The sequence below is a fragment of the Maylandia zebra genome, linkage group LG18 (genome assembly GCF_041146795.1).
Source record: "Maylandia zebra isolate NMK-2024a linkage group LG18, Mzebra_GT3a, whole genome shotgun sequence".
Taxonomy (NCBI): Eukaryota; Metazoa; Chordata; class Actinopteri; order Cichliformes; family Cichlidae; genus Maylandia; species Maylandia zebra.
This window is the reverse complement of record NC_135184.1, coordinates 30,755,266-30,770,052: the sequence shown is the minus strand read 5'-3', so window position 1 is coordinate 30,770,052 and position 14,787 is coordinate 30,755,266. Positions and strand designations below refer to the sequence as shown.

At 48.7% G+C, this 14,787-nt stretch overlaps 1 long non-coding RNA gene across 1 annotated transcript; it reads left to right on the top strand.

Moving 5' to 3' along the window:
* The first annotated feature begins 455 nt into the window (after positions 1-455).
* On the top strand, positions 456-5,625 carry LOC143413687 (uncharacterized). The gene is made up of 2 exons (XR_013094289.1): positions 456-772; positions 4,011-5,625. It is a non-coding gene; the product is annotated as an uncharacterized LOC143413687 (long non-coding RNA).
* Positions 5,626-14,787: the final 9,162 nt, after the last annotated feature.

The following is a 14,787-nucleotide window of genomic DNA, read 5'->3' as shown; positions in this document are numbered from 1 at the left end:
GCCCTGGTGTAATGTGGATGGCATTAGCCAGTATCACAGGCCCTTGTGTTTTATGAGTGTCATCAGCCAGCAACACTAGCCCTGGTGAAATCTGGATGGTTTCTGTGAGAGGATTTTTATGAAATCAAGTATAATCAAGTGTGCCTTATAATCGAGTGTTCATATATTTTCACATAACCAAGTTTATTGTTAAAGAGAACATAATGCATTCCTTACTTTAGTGTCTGAGATGTTTGACAAGTATACAAGTATGTATTCTTTAACCCAGTGTGTGTGATGTCAGATAAGTGTGATATACTTCTATGTTTTTATTCTTAGTTTGTGTACAGAGGTCAGATAAGCGTAGGTAATGTCTGGCCTTTTCCCTTTCGGTTAAAAGAGGAAGTACTATGTAACCCATTTTGCCTTATAAATAAAGCAACCAGCCTGCGCTGAGTGTGCGTGATTTTGCTGAGAGGCACACACCCATGCGCATGTCTTAATACTCTCTGAGTCGGTCTGCAGTGTCTTATTTCTCTTACTTGTGAACAAATGTCTTAACCCCTGACATTTAATTGGTCCTCCGAGCCGGAGAACTGACTGTTATTTTTAACGTCTAGTTGTCCACAGACGGTTTTCATCGGATCCTGACGTCGTGTTGCCTGCGCTGGAAAAAACCTGTGCACAGTAAAGGAGAAAAACCGGGACCATTCGATCTCCGGTCAGCGTCTTATACAGGCCCCACGGCGCCAGGACCAGATGAACCGAATTCAAAACGCAGCGCCACAGTAAGGTGAATATGAAACACTGCATTCCATCAAGCGCTAAAATACGTTGATATTGAGATTTTCCTTTAAAATAGTGTGTAAACCTGGTTAGCGCCGACAGATCTCAGTCCAAGAGGGACTTAGAGACGACAGGCAAGAGCGAGATTCTAGAAATCGCTATTAAAAGTTCCGGTTGCTCTGGGTAGCAGCTGAACGGAACGAGTTCCGGTCGCTCTGGGAGTGGCTGCAACGGAACAGGTAGAAGGTTGCACAACGAAAATACGGAAAATCTCAATAAAAATTATAAAAGCGCGCTCTAATTGTGTTAACTAAGAGGAGTGAGTTGTCATTTACGACCCAATACGCGGTCGAACCGCTTCTCAAACTGTTTTCCTGTGTACACTCACGAACTGGTTGGAGTGGAGATAAGGTTGTGCGTCATCACGTAAAATCAATAACCGCTCTCTCAAATAGTGGGAGAGTAGAAGCCTGTTATTGATAACCTGCCCGCTTCGTCATACCAGAGACAGTGTCACAGTTCTGACGTAATTAGTTCAAAATGGGTAATTCTAAAGCTAAAGTAAAATTAACAGCAGATGAAGAGTGGTTAGAAAAAAAAAACTGTTCAAATGCAGGAATAATCAGTGCAAAAAGATGGAGAAATCCACATAAAATATATTGTCCAGCTTGGCAAGGCAAATGCACCCCTGATTCAATAAATGCTTTAAAAACCGCTTTGCAAAAAGAGCTATATGAGGAAAAAAGTCAAAAGAAAGTAAAAAGCAGGACAAAGAAGGGACAAAAGAGAGATTAAATGCTGTAATTGTGGAAAAAAACGGGCACTTTGCTCGAGACTGCAGGAGTGTAATTCAGGAACAGGGAAGTGATGAATGACTAGCACGAGAGGAAGGAAGTGAAACAGATGAAGCGGAGGTTTACAATGTAGAACAACTACTGTTAGGTTCAGAAGACAAGCCAACAGTTGTAATATATGTGAAAGGTGTGCCGTTAAAAAATGTTTTGGGACACAGGAGCTTGTAAAACTGTTTTAACTGTAGAAGTCCCAAATGTAACATTCTCAAAAAACACTATAATTGTGAAATCAGCCTCAGGACATGTGACAAAACAGCATCTAACCGATCCCCTTTTATGTCACATAGAGATAGTGGCCGTGGCTGCAAAAATCAGTGCATTTATGACCCATCATGCCCAGATTGTATGAAATAAATAAAAGGAAATCATTCATATGAAGACCTTTTCTATAAAAAAAAAAAAGAGAGATGCATAAGGTAGATTAAGGCTGTGTCATTGTTCAGCCAAGGAAAGTGTGTGAAAAGATAAATGTTTCCATCCTGGAGGGTGGGTGAGACTGCAGCTCACTCACAGTCCCTGATGGATACAAAATAAAATATAATAATCTGAAGGTTGGATCTGAGATGAGGCAAACAGAAGACCAGTCTAAAACTAGGCACAAACCTGTTCAGAGAAAAAGCAAATTTTGTAGAGATTGGATGAACTATAAATTATCTGTTTGCTGAGTAAGATGATCCTAACTATTAAGTTGGCTCAGTAGTAGTATAGTGATATACACTAATAAAATATTGTGATATACTATTGTTATTATATAGAGAGAAAAAGATGATAATAATTAATAAAAAATATAATATTAATATTGACAAGAAGTATCTTAGCCAGTATGATGTGAGATGGACAATTGTTATGAAGTAGTCTGCATCAAGCTTAAAGGTTTGCTCAAACTCAGTATAATGAAATATGAGATGAAGAAAATAAAAGCAATATCTAAACCAATTAGGTGCATAGAGGCACTTAACCTGCTTGAAAACCTGTCATTTATCCTAGATAAATATTACTGAGATACAGAGCACATCTATAATAACAACTAATAAGCCAAACCCTGTAGATAATAACTAAACCTACAGGATTATGAAGCTGAATTAAATGTGTGGACACCGCTAAGTTGATGAGCATGTTACACATTTTCTTTTATTTTTTATTTATTGGTTTTTTTAGAACAGAGGCTGCATGCTATTAAAAGCGAACACATGCAGCTGTCTGTGAGCTCAGTTTCCCCTCACACTTCTGCTTTGTTTCTGGCAACATTTTTCTTTGTCTTTTTGTATCCTGACTCATGTATGTTTTTGTTTTTTTGATTATTTTGTTGGTTTGGAAACAAATTTGTGCCAATACTTGTGGATTACGGTGACACATAGTGATTAGGCATATGATTTACAAATGCATATGATTTACAAATACCCAGTTTTAGAACTGTGAGCTATGAACAATGCAAAGTTTAGGAAAAAAAATATATATACACAAAACAAAAAACTTCAAAGTTTGAAATATGTAAGATGTGTGAATTCTTTGAAAAACTAGAAGATATCTAAAAATGCCTCAAGTGAAAATGAGATTCTCTAATGACACTCTGATAGTTAGGTCAGCATCAGGGCCAGAAGGCCTGTGAAACCAAAATAGCCCAACACTGTATGCAGAAGCTCTAAAGAAATCAATGTCACTTTGCTCTCTCTTCCTGCTCCAGGAAAATTTCTGCTGTATGTAGATGACATATTGATTACAGGCCATACACAAGATGATTGTAAAGAAAACACAATGACGGTTCTGCAACATCTGACAGAACAAGGCCATAAAGTATCACAACACAAGTTACAACTGTGGAGTGATAAAGTCATCTATTTAGGACATCAGCTAACAGGCCAAGGCCGTACCCTACTAGAGAGCAGAAAGACAGCAGTCCAAAATGCACCAAAACCAAATAACTAAGCAACAAATGATGAGTTATTTAGGTCTGTGCAATTTCTGTAGGTGCTGGATCCCAGAGTATGCACTGCTGGCCCAGCCACTACAGAACCTAATTTATGGAAAAGACCTAGCATTAAAAGACAAAATACAGTGGACCCTAGAAGCAGAAAAAAAGCCTTCACTGATTTAAAAATAGCATTGCAAACATGTACCGTCTTAGCATTACCAGACTATGAAGAACCTTTTGTTCTCCATGTCGATGGAGTAGCGGGGTACATGAAGGCAGTTTTGACTCAAGCTTTCGGAGACAACTCTCTTATGTAGGTATTCTGCTCTCACACTCACACATTACTATAGAGAAGTGTAATCAGCTAAACCCCAGCACCCTGCTTCCTGCAGAAACAACGATGGCAGAATGGATGACAAAACTGTTTGAGAATAAAGAAGTGATACTAAGCAATCAACTGCCGAGTGATCTATCTCCAGTCTCTTGCAGGTTGAACCCCGGTGATTGGATTCTGATTAAAGTCCTCCAGCGAAAAAACTGGAGTGCTCCGAGGTGGGAGGGGCCCTTCCAGGTGTTGCTTACTACACCGACAGCTTGTAAGATAGCCGAACGACCTTCGTGGATCCATCAAAGCCACGTGAAGAAAGTGTTTGCACCACAATAAGACGCCGGTTCCCCTAGCTTCCAGGTGATCTGCCGGTGGAGGAAGGGCTGATTGGGTATATCCCGCCACTCCACTTCGCTGGCAGTCTACTCACCAGAAGTTTAGGTGTACCAGGTCATCCTGAAGAACAGACACATAGTAAAAGAGTGACCTATCCCACCAAAGAGAAGAACCAATAACAACACCAGGGACGCCTGAATAAAAACTCAACAAGATGACTGAGGAAAACAACCTGATGAATCCAGAAGAAGCACCAGCCCCAGCACCAGCACCAGCCCCAGCCCCAAAGCTGTTGTGCTTAGGTGCTTGTAAGTTACAACTCTGGACCAACGGCCAGAAGGTAATGCACGCTTTGTTTCCCTGGATCGGAGTAGGAAAGCACGCACTACAAATAGAGACTTTAGACTATCGTTTTGGACTGTTTTTGAATGCTTCCACCCGCATTGACAAAGCACAGAATGAAGAAATTGATGCAATCCGCATCACTGTCATGCAACATTGAGTAGCTTTGGACATTATTCTTGCAGAGAAAGGAGGTCTCTGCGTGTTGTTCACCACCACCTGTTGCACCTACATACCTGACAACATACACTCATTAAACATGACAAATGCTTTGAATGTTCTGAAACAATTGAGAGACGCTCAGCAGCAGGACTACGTAGCCGTTAAGCAAGGCTGGTGGGACTGGTTGCTGAGTGGCTCCTGGAAATCCTTACTGATTAAAGGCCTGTTGGCCCTTTTCAATGAGATGTTACTATTTTGCCTTTTCACTGCTTGTATTATCCCATGTCTGAGAAGCATAATGTCAAACATGTTCAAGCGTATGTTAGGAAACTATGTCTTGGTTCAGAGGAATATGGAGGATCCCTATCGCCAATATGATATGCTGAATATGGAGGAAAGAGTGGAAAATCCCTATTCTAGTCTTTACAGAACTGTTGTTTAAATACTTCACTGAATGACATGCAAGTTGAAAATGTGACTAACAAGTGACTATGCATTGATTAAAACCTGTGAAATATATTAACAACAGGAGGGAAATGTGAGAGGATTTTTATGAAATCAAGTATAATCAAGTGTGCCTTATAATCGAGTGTTCATATATTTTCACATAACCAAGTTTATTGTTAAAGAGAACATAATGCATTCCTTACTTTAGTGTCTGAGATGTTTGACAAGTATACAAGTATGTATTCTTTAACCCAGTGTGTGTGATGTCAGATAAGTGTGATATACTTCTATGTTTTTATTCTTAGTTTGTGTACAGAGGTCAGAAAAGCTTAGGTAATGTCTGGCCTTTTCCCTTTCGGTTAAAAGAGGAAGTACTATGTAACCCATTTTGCCTTATAAATAAAGCAACCAGCCTGCGCTGAGTGTGTGTGATTTTGCTGAGAGGCACACACCCATGCGCATGTCTTAATACTCTCTGAGTCGGTCTGCAGTGTCTTATTTCTCTTACTTGTGAACAAATGTCTTAACCCCTGACAGTTTCGGACAGCAAAACAGGCCCGGGTGTAATGTGGATGCAATCAACGAGTAGCACAGTCCCTGGTCAAATGTAGTTGGCCTCAGCCAGCAACGCAGGCTCGGGTGAAAGGAGAATGGTATAAGCCAGCAGCACAGGCCCTGGTGTGGTGAATATGGTCTGACAGGGAGCACTGGCCCTGGAGTAATGTGGATGGGATCAGCCAGTAGCACAGGCCTTTGTATATTGTGGATGGGATCAGCCACCAAGACAGGGACTGGTGAAATGTACTTGGCCTCAGCCAGTAGAAAAGGCCCTGTTGTAATGTTGATGGCCTCATCTAACAATACTGTCCATGGTGAAATATGGATGGTATTGGTCAGCATCACACACCCTGGTGTAGTGTGAATGGCCTTACCCAATACCACTGGCCCTGGCGAAATGTGCTTGATTTCCAGCACCACACGCCCAGGTTTAATGTGGTTGGCATCAACGAGAAGGAGAGGCCCTGGTGGCGTGAAGATTGCCTCAAGGGAAGCACTGTCCCTGGTGTAACTTATCCACATTACACCAGGATACATTACACCAGGCTTCTACCGGCCTGTGATACCGGTAGAAGTCGGCATCAAAGGCCCAGGTGTAATGTGGATGGCATCAACGAGTAGCAGAGGCCCTGGTTGGGTGAAGATGGCCTCACAGGAAGCACTGTCCCTGGTGTAATGTGGATGGTAGAAGCCGGCATCACAAGCCCTGGTGTAATGTGGATGGTAGAAGCCGGCATCACAGGCCCTGGTGTAATGTGGATGGCCTCATCCAACAACACTGGCCCTGGTGAAATGTGGATTGTATTGGCCAGCACCACAGGCCCTGGTGTGGTGATGATGGCATCATCCAGCACCACAGGCCCTGGTGTGGTGATGATGGCCTGAAAGGAAGCACTGTCCCTGGTGTAATGCGGATGGGCTCATCCAACAACACTGGCCCTGGTGAAATGTGGATGGCCTCATCCAACAACACTGGCCCTGGTGAAATGTGGTTGATATTGGCCAGCACCACAGACCCTGGTTTAATGTGGATGGCATCAACGAGTAGCACAGGCCCTTGTGTAATGTGGATCACATCAGCCAGCAACACAGGCTCTGGTGAAATGTAGATGACCTCAAACAGCAGCGCAAGCCCTGCTGTCGTGAAGTTGGCCTCAGAGGGAGCACTAGCCTTGGTGCAATGTGGATGGCCTAAGCCAGCAGTACAGGCCCTGGTGTGGTGACGATGGCCTCACAGGGAGCACATGCCGTGGTATAATGTGGATGGCCTCAGCCAGTAGCACAGGCCTTGTTGTAATGTGGATGGCCTCATCTAACAATACTGTCCATGGTGAAATATGGATGGTATTGGTCAGCATCACACACCCTGGTGTAGTGTGAATGGCCTTACCCAACACCACTGGCCCTGGCGAAATGTGCTTGATTTCCAGCACCACACGCCCAGGTTTAATGTGGTTGGCATCAACGAGAAGGAGAGGCCCTGGTGGCGTGAAGATTGCCTCAAGGGAAGCACTGTCCCTGGTGTAACTTATCCACATTACACCAGGATACATTACACCAGGCTTCTACCGGCCTGTGATACCGGTAGAAGTCGGCATCAAAGGCCCAGGTGTAATGTGGATGGCATCAACGAGTAGCAGAGGCCCTGGTTGGGTGAAGATGGCCTCACAGGAAGCACTGTCCCTGGTGTAATGTGCATGGCCTCAGCCAACAACAGTGGCCCCAGTGCCACCTTCCTAACTGGCAGACCACAGGCAGTAAGGATGGGCGGACATGTCTCAGCCTCCACCACTCTCAGCACTGGAGCCCCCCAGGGGTGTGTTCTGAGCCCCCTGCTGTACTCTTTGTACACATATGACTGTGTGGCCACTACCAGCTCCACCACCATCATCAAGTTTGCTGACGACACCGTCGTGGTGGGCCTGATCTCTGATAACAACGAGACGGCCTACCTGAAGGAGATTAGGAATCTGGAGAACTGGTGCCAGAGGAACAACCTCCTTCTAAACGTCAGTAAGACAAAGGAGCTGATAGTGGACTTCAGCACTAAGCAGGAGAGGAACTACCAGACCCCTGTCATCAACGAGTGCCCAGTGGAGAGAGTGGACAGCTTCAAATACCTCGGAGTTCACATCACGCAGGACCTGTCATGGTCCTGTCACATCAACACCGTGGTGAAATAGGCCCGTCAGCGTCTCTACCACCTCAGACGCTTGAGAGACTTCCAACTGCCCTCCAAGGTGCTCAGGAACTTTTACTCCTGCACCATAGAGAGCATCCTGACGGGAAACATCTTAACCTGGTTCGGGAACAGCACCATGCAGGACAGACGAGCTCTACAGAGGGTTGTGCGGTCAGCTGAGCGCACCATCCGCTCCGAGCTCCCTGACCTGCACTCAATCTACAGCAGGCGGTGCTGGACCAAGGCCAGGAAGATCGTGAAGGACCTCAGCCATCCCAACAACAGACCGTTCTCTCTGTTGAGGTCAGGAAAGCGATTCCGCTCCCTGAAGACCAACACAGAGAGACTGAGGAGGAGCTTCTTCCCGCAGGCGATACGGTCTCTCAATCACACCACCACACAGTACTGACCCACACATACAGTTCTTACACACACTGGACATTCTGGACATTGTTTTCACTTCATTACTTAAATCATGCTGCTGTTATTGTGTATATATTTATTTATATTTCTTCATACATTCTTATATAGTTCTATATTGTGTATTTTGTTGTACAGTTATTTTATTTTCAACTTTAATTTATATATTTTATCTTATTCTCCCAGTTAAATTACCCTTCATTCTAATTTGTGTTGTACAGTTATTTCATTTTTAACCTTAATTTATATTTTATTCCTTCCTAGTTAAATTTACCCTTTTTAATTTTTCATATTTATTTCCTATCTTATTCATAGCCTTTTCCTTTTTTGTTTTCTTTAGGTCACGAGCAGTTGTCCAAGCATTTCACTACATATCGTACTGTGTATGACTGTGTACGTGACAAATAAAATTTGAATTTGAATTTGAATTTGAATTTGGTGAAATGTGGATGATATTGGCCAGCACCACAGACCCTGGTGTAATGTCAAGGTCCTCAGCCAGTAGCACAGGCCCTTGTGTATTGTGTAACGCATCAGCCAGCAACACAAGCCCTGCTGAAATGTGGATGGTAGAAGCCAGTAGCACAGGCCCTGGTGTAATGTGGATGGCCTCATCCAACAATACAGGCCCTGGTGATGTGAAGATGGCCTCATAGGAACCACTGTCCTTAGTGTAAATTGTATGGCCTAAGCCAAAGTGGCCCTGGCGAAATGTGGATGGTATTGGCCAGCACCACAGGCCCAGGTTAAATGTGGATGGTATTGGCCAGCAGCACAGGCCCTGGTGTAATGTGAATGTCCTCAGCCAACACCACTGGCCCTGGTGTAATGTGAATTGCACCATCCAGTATCATAGGCCCTTGTGTTTTGTGGATGTCATCAGCCAGAAACACAAGCCCTGGTGAAATGTGGATGGTATTGGCCAGCACGACAGGTCCAGGTGTAATGTGAATGTCCTCAGCCAACAACACTGGCCCTGGTGTAATGTGGATGGCATTAGCCAGAAACACAAGACCTGGTGGAATGTGGATGGTTTCGGACAGCACCACAGGCCCGGGTATAATGTGGATGGCGTCAACGAGTAGCTGAGGCCCTGGTGAAATGTAGTTGGCCTCAGCCAGTAGCACAGGCCCTGATGTAATGTGGATGGCATGAGCCAGCAGAACAGGACTTGGTGTGGTGAATATGGCCTCACAGGAAGCACTGTCCCTGGTGTAAAATGTATGGCCTCAGCCAAAAACAGTGGCCCTGGTCAAATGTGGATGGCCTCAGCCAGAAGCACAGGCCCTGATGTGGTGATGATGAACGCACAGGAAGCACTGGATCTGGTGTAATGTTGATGGCATCAGGCAGTAGCACAGACCCTGGTCTGGTGAAGATGGTCTCAGACAGAAAGAACAGGCCCCGGTGTGGTGATGATGGCCTAACAGGAAGCACTGGCAGTGGTGTAATGTGGATGGCCTACGCCAACAACGAAGACCATGGTGAAATGTGGATGGCATCAGCCAGCAACACAAGACCTTGTGAAATGTGGATGGTTTCGCACAGCACCACATGCACTGGTGTAATATGGATGGCATGAGCCAGCAACACGGGCCCTGGTGAAATGAGGATGGTATCAGCCAGAAGCACAGGCCCTTGTGTGGTGAATATGGCCTCAAAGGGAGCACTGACCCTGGTGTAATGTGGATGGCATGAGCAAGCAACGCAGGCCCTGGTGAAATGAGGATGGTATCAGCCGGAAGCACAATGTCACGAGCTGAAAGCAGGGACTCAAGCGCAGAGCAGGTTGATGTCTCAGAACACGATTTATTTACACACCCATGCAATAATATATACAGTGACGGGAAATTCAGGGTTCCAGGGGATTAGGGGAAGGCTCTCTCTCTCTCACGCTCGCTCACGTCCTCACACACGTTCGTACCGCGGGGAGGTCACAGGTCCGGGAAGATAAGCTGGAACAGGGAAAGGGAGAAATCACTCACAAATCACGAAGGCATAAAGGTGTAAGACCATGGGAGCTGGAAAGGTAGACTAACGTCAGTAGCGCAATCATCCCGCGATGAGAGGATCTGTGACCCAGCCTCAAATAGAAGACGGATAATCAGCTGATCGCCAACAGCTGTGAGAGCCAAGGGCGGGAGCCAGCTGTGAGCTCCGCCCAGGCAGAGAGATAGGGGGAGAAAGAGAAAAAAAACACAAGTGTAGCCTTGTGAGGCCGGCTGGGCAGGCACGGGGACCATGACAGTACCCCCCCCTCAACGGGAGCCTCCCGGCGACCCACCAGGCTTACCTGGATGCCTGCGATGGAAGTCCCGAAGCATATTCCTGTCCAGAATAGCCGCCCGAGGCACCCAGGAACGTTCCTCTAGCCCGTAGCCCTCCCAATCCACCAGGTACTGAAAACCCCTGCCCCGGCGCCGGGAGTCCATGATGCGGGAGATGTCATAGACCAGCTGACCACCCACAAGCCGGGGGGGCGGCGGGGGCCTGGCAGGAGGACACAGCGGGCTGGAGAGCACCGGCTTGACCTGGGACACATGGAAAACATTGTGAATCCGCATGGTACGAGGCAGCTTGAGGCGAACGGACACAGGGTTGACAATGGAGTCTATGGGAAAGGGGCCAATGAACTGAGGTGACAGCTTCTTAGACTCCGTCCGCAACGGCACAAAACGGGTAGACAGCCATACCTGTTGACCGATGGAGTATTCAGGGGCCGGTGTCCGGTGACGGTCAGCGAGGGCTTTGTTGCGCTCCTTAGTGCGGAGTAGAGCGGCCCGAGTAGCACGCCAGGCCCGGCGGCACCTGCGGAGGTGAGCCTGAACAGAGGGGACAGAGTGCGCACCTTCGACAGCTGGGAGCAGGGGTGGTTGGTAGCCCAGGGATGCCTCAAAGGGTGACCTGCCCGTGGCGGCGGAGGCGTGGCTGTTGTGGGCGTACTCGATCCATGGCAGCTGTTCACTCCAGGTCGATTGATTGTGGGAGGCAACACACCGGAGGGCAGCTTCCAACTCCTGGTTAGCCCGTTCGGACTGTCCGTTGCTCTGTGGGTGGAAACCGGAAGAGAGGCTGACCTTGGCCCCCAATGCGGTGCAAAACTCCTTCCATACTCGGGAAGTGAACTGTGGTCCCCTGTCCGAGACGATGTCCTCGGGGATCCCGTGGAGCCTGAACACATGTGAGGCGAGGAGCCGAGCCGTCTCCAGAGCCGTAGGGAGTTTAGGAAGGGCGACAAAGTGTGCGGCCTTAGAGAAACGGTCGATGATAGTTAGTATGGCGGTGTAACCTGCAGAAGGAGGCAGTCCAGTGATGAAGTCCAGCGCGATGTGTGACCATGGTCGAGCCGGCGTAGGGAGAGGTAGAAGATGGCCCGACGGAGGTTGGTTTGACCGCTTGTTCTGGGCGCAGGCGGGGCAGGCGGTCACAAACTCCCTGGCGTCCCTCGCCATGGTGGGCCACCAGAAGTAGCGTCGAAGGAAGGACAGGGTACGGAAGACCCCGGGGTGGCACGAGAAACGGGCAGTGTGAGCCCACTGGAGTACCTGGGAGTGGACCGCCGAGGGGACGAAGAGGCGGCCCGTTGGGCCGGTCCCAGGATCCGGTTCAGTCTCTTGTGCCTCCTGAATGAGGGATTCAATCTCCCAGGAAACGGCTCCAACCACCCAGGCCGCCGGCAGAACTGGTTCGGGTACCGACTCCTCCTCCGTGGTGGAAAACTGCCGGGACAGGGCATCCGGTTTCACGTTGCGAGATCCGGGCCTGTAGGTGATGGTGAAATCAAAGCGAGCGAAGAACAATGCCCACCTGGCTTGCCGAGAACTGAGGCGTCTGGCCGAACGGATGTACTCCAGGTTCTTGTGATCCGTCCAAACAATGAATGGGTGAGCAGCCCCCTCCAGCCAATGTCTCCATTCCTCCAAGGCGAGTTTTATGGCCAAGAGTTCCCGATCCCCGACGTTGTAATTGCTTTCTGCGGGTGAGAGACGGCGAGAGAAGAAAGCACACGGGTGAAGCTTACCGTCCTCCTGTTGTGAGAGAACCGCCCCCACCCCGGAGTCAGAAGCGTCGACCTCCACCACGAACTGCCTTGTGAGGTCCGGCTGCCGGAGGATGGGCGCTGAGGAAAACCTCTCCTTGAGCTGGACGAAGGCTCGCTGAGTGGCAGGGTCCCACAGAAAAGGAACCTTCGGAGAGGTGAGTCTAGTGAGAGGGAGAGAGATCTTACTGAAATCGCGAATGAATCTCCTGTAGAAATTAGCGAATCCCAGAAAACGTTGCAGTTGGCGGCGATTAGGAGGGACTGGCCATTCAACCACCGCACGCACCTTCCCAGGGTCGGTACGTAGATTTCCGTTCTCAACTATATAGCCCAGGAAAGCCACCGCAGGCGCGTGGAACACACACTTCTCCCCTTTCACAAACAGCCGGTTCTCCAAGAGGCGTTGCAGGACCTGTCTCACATGCACCTGATGCTCCGCGAGTGACTTAGAAAAAATGAGAATATCATCCAAGTACACAAAGACACAGCGATTAACAAAGTCACGAAGCACCTCGTTCACCATGGTCTGAAAAACAGCGGGAGCGTTGGTGAGGCCGAAGGGCATAACAAGGTACTCAAAGTGCCCCTGGTGAGTATTGAAGGCCGTCTTCCACTCATCCCCCTCCCGGATGCGAACCAGGTGGTAGGCGTTGCGCAGGTCCAGCTTAGTAAAAACAGTCATGCCCTGGAGCAGCTCAAAAGCAGAGGAAAGCAGCGGCAAAGGATACTTGTTCTTGACAGTGATCAGGTTAAGGCCCCGAAAGTCGATACACGGGCGCAACGAACCGTCCTTCTTGTCCACGAAGAAGAACCCAGCCGCAACCGGGGAGGAGGAGGGACGGATCAAGCCCGTAGCGAGCGACTCAGAGATGTAACGCTCCATAGCGACCCGCTCCGGCTGGGAGAGGCTGTACAGGCGGCTAGACGGCAACGGAGCCCCCGGAAGGAGATCGATAGCGCAGTCATACGGGCGGTGGGGGGGAAGGGACCGCGCCCGATCCTTGCAGAACACGCCACACAAGTCATGATAGACCCGCGGAACCGCTGAAAGATCTGGGGGGTCGGACGGCGAACCAGAGGGCAGAAGCGGAATGGGCGCCGTGGCCGCCCGAAGGCAGGACATGTGACAATTAACACTCCAACCCAGGACGTCACCCTTCTCCCAGTCAATGTGCGGGTTATGGAGCACAAGCCAGGGGTGACCGAGAACCAGCGGAGTGAGTGGAGCCGTGAATGCAAAAAAACAAATCCTCTCCGTGTGATTGCCCGAGAGAGACAACGAAAGGAATTCCGAGACATGAGTGATATCGGGCAGGGCTCCAAAGCGATGTTCAGCTTGGCGGCGAGCGAGGTGTCAATAAAGTTCTGCTCAGCCCCAGAGTCAATGAGTACTGAAAGCGAGTGAAAAACAGATTGTACTTGAAGTTTGGCCGGTAAGAGAAGTCTGGGGAGAGGGTTTTTACTAGACAGATCGCCCACCAGCACCCTCTCAATCACTGGCGAGCGCGCCCTTTTGCCAGCGTCGGGCACGAGGAGACAGAGTGACCCTTACGGCCACAATAGACGCACTCACCGGCGGCCAGACGGCGCTGGCGCTCTGCAGGCGTTAGCCGCGAGTGTCCAAGCTGCATGGGCTCCTCCTCATCACCGGCGTCAGAGTCGCGCGGCCCGCGGCCGGCTGGAGAGGCCCCGTGATAATCCAGTGATTCCTGTCCCGTCCGTGTGTGCGCGCTCCGGTGTGCACGTACTCTGTCATCCAGCCGAACGCACAGGGTCATAAGCGCGTCTAGGGAAGAAGGCAGTTCACGAAGCATCAGTTCTTTCTTTATGTCTTCGTTAACATTAGAAAGCAAAGTACTCTTTAAAGCCTCCTCCCCCCACTCCATCTGTTCAGCTAAGGTGAAGAAGTCAATAGAGAAATCAGCCAAACTCCGCTTGCCTTGTTTGAGCGCGAGCAGGCGCTGGCCGGCTGTGAGCGTGGTGGATTTTCTATCGAAGACGCCTTTGAACTTATCCAAAAAGTCAGAATACGTTATGTCAGGGTTGGCGTGAAGCACAGCTTGAGCCCAAATCAGAGCCCGATCCTGGAGTAGTTGAACTATATATGCAATCTTAGCACCATCGTTAGCAAAAGCTTGCGGTTGCTGACGAAACTGAAGGGCACATTGAGTGAGGAAGCCAGCACATTTATCAATTTCTCCGGAGAAAGCATTCGGTGTGGGTAGAAATCTGTTAGCTTGGGAAAGTGAAGAAGCAGGAGGTGTGGCACTTACTGCTGAGGCCGAGGCTTCCTGGAGAGGAGCGGCGGCAGGTGGAATTGCCGGCAGGGGTGTTCGTTGGGCCACAGCCTGCGTGAGAGCAGCGAGCTCGCCACGGAGATGAACAAACATCTGTTCGTGTCGCTCCAGCATTGCGGCCAGGGTGGCGAGAGTGGGAGTG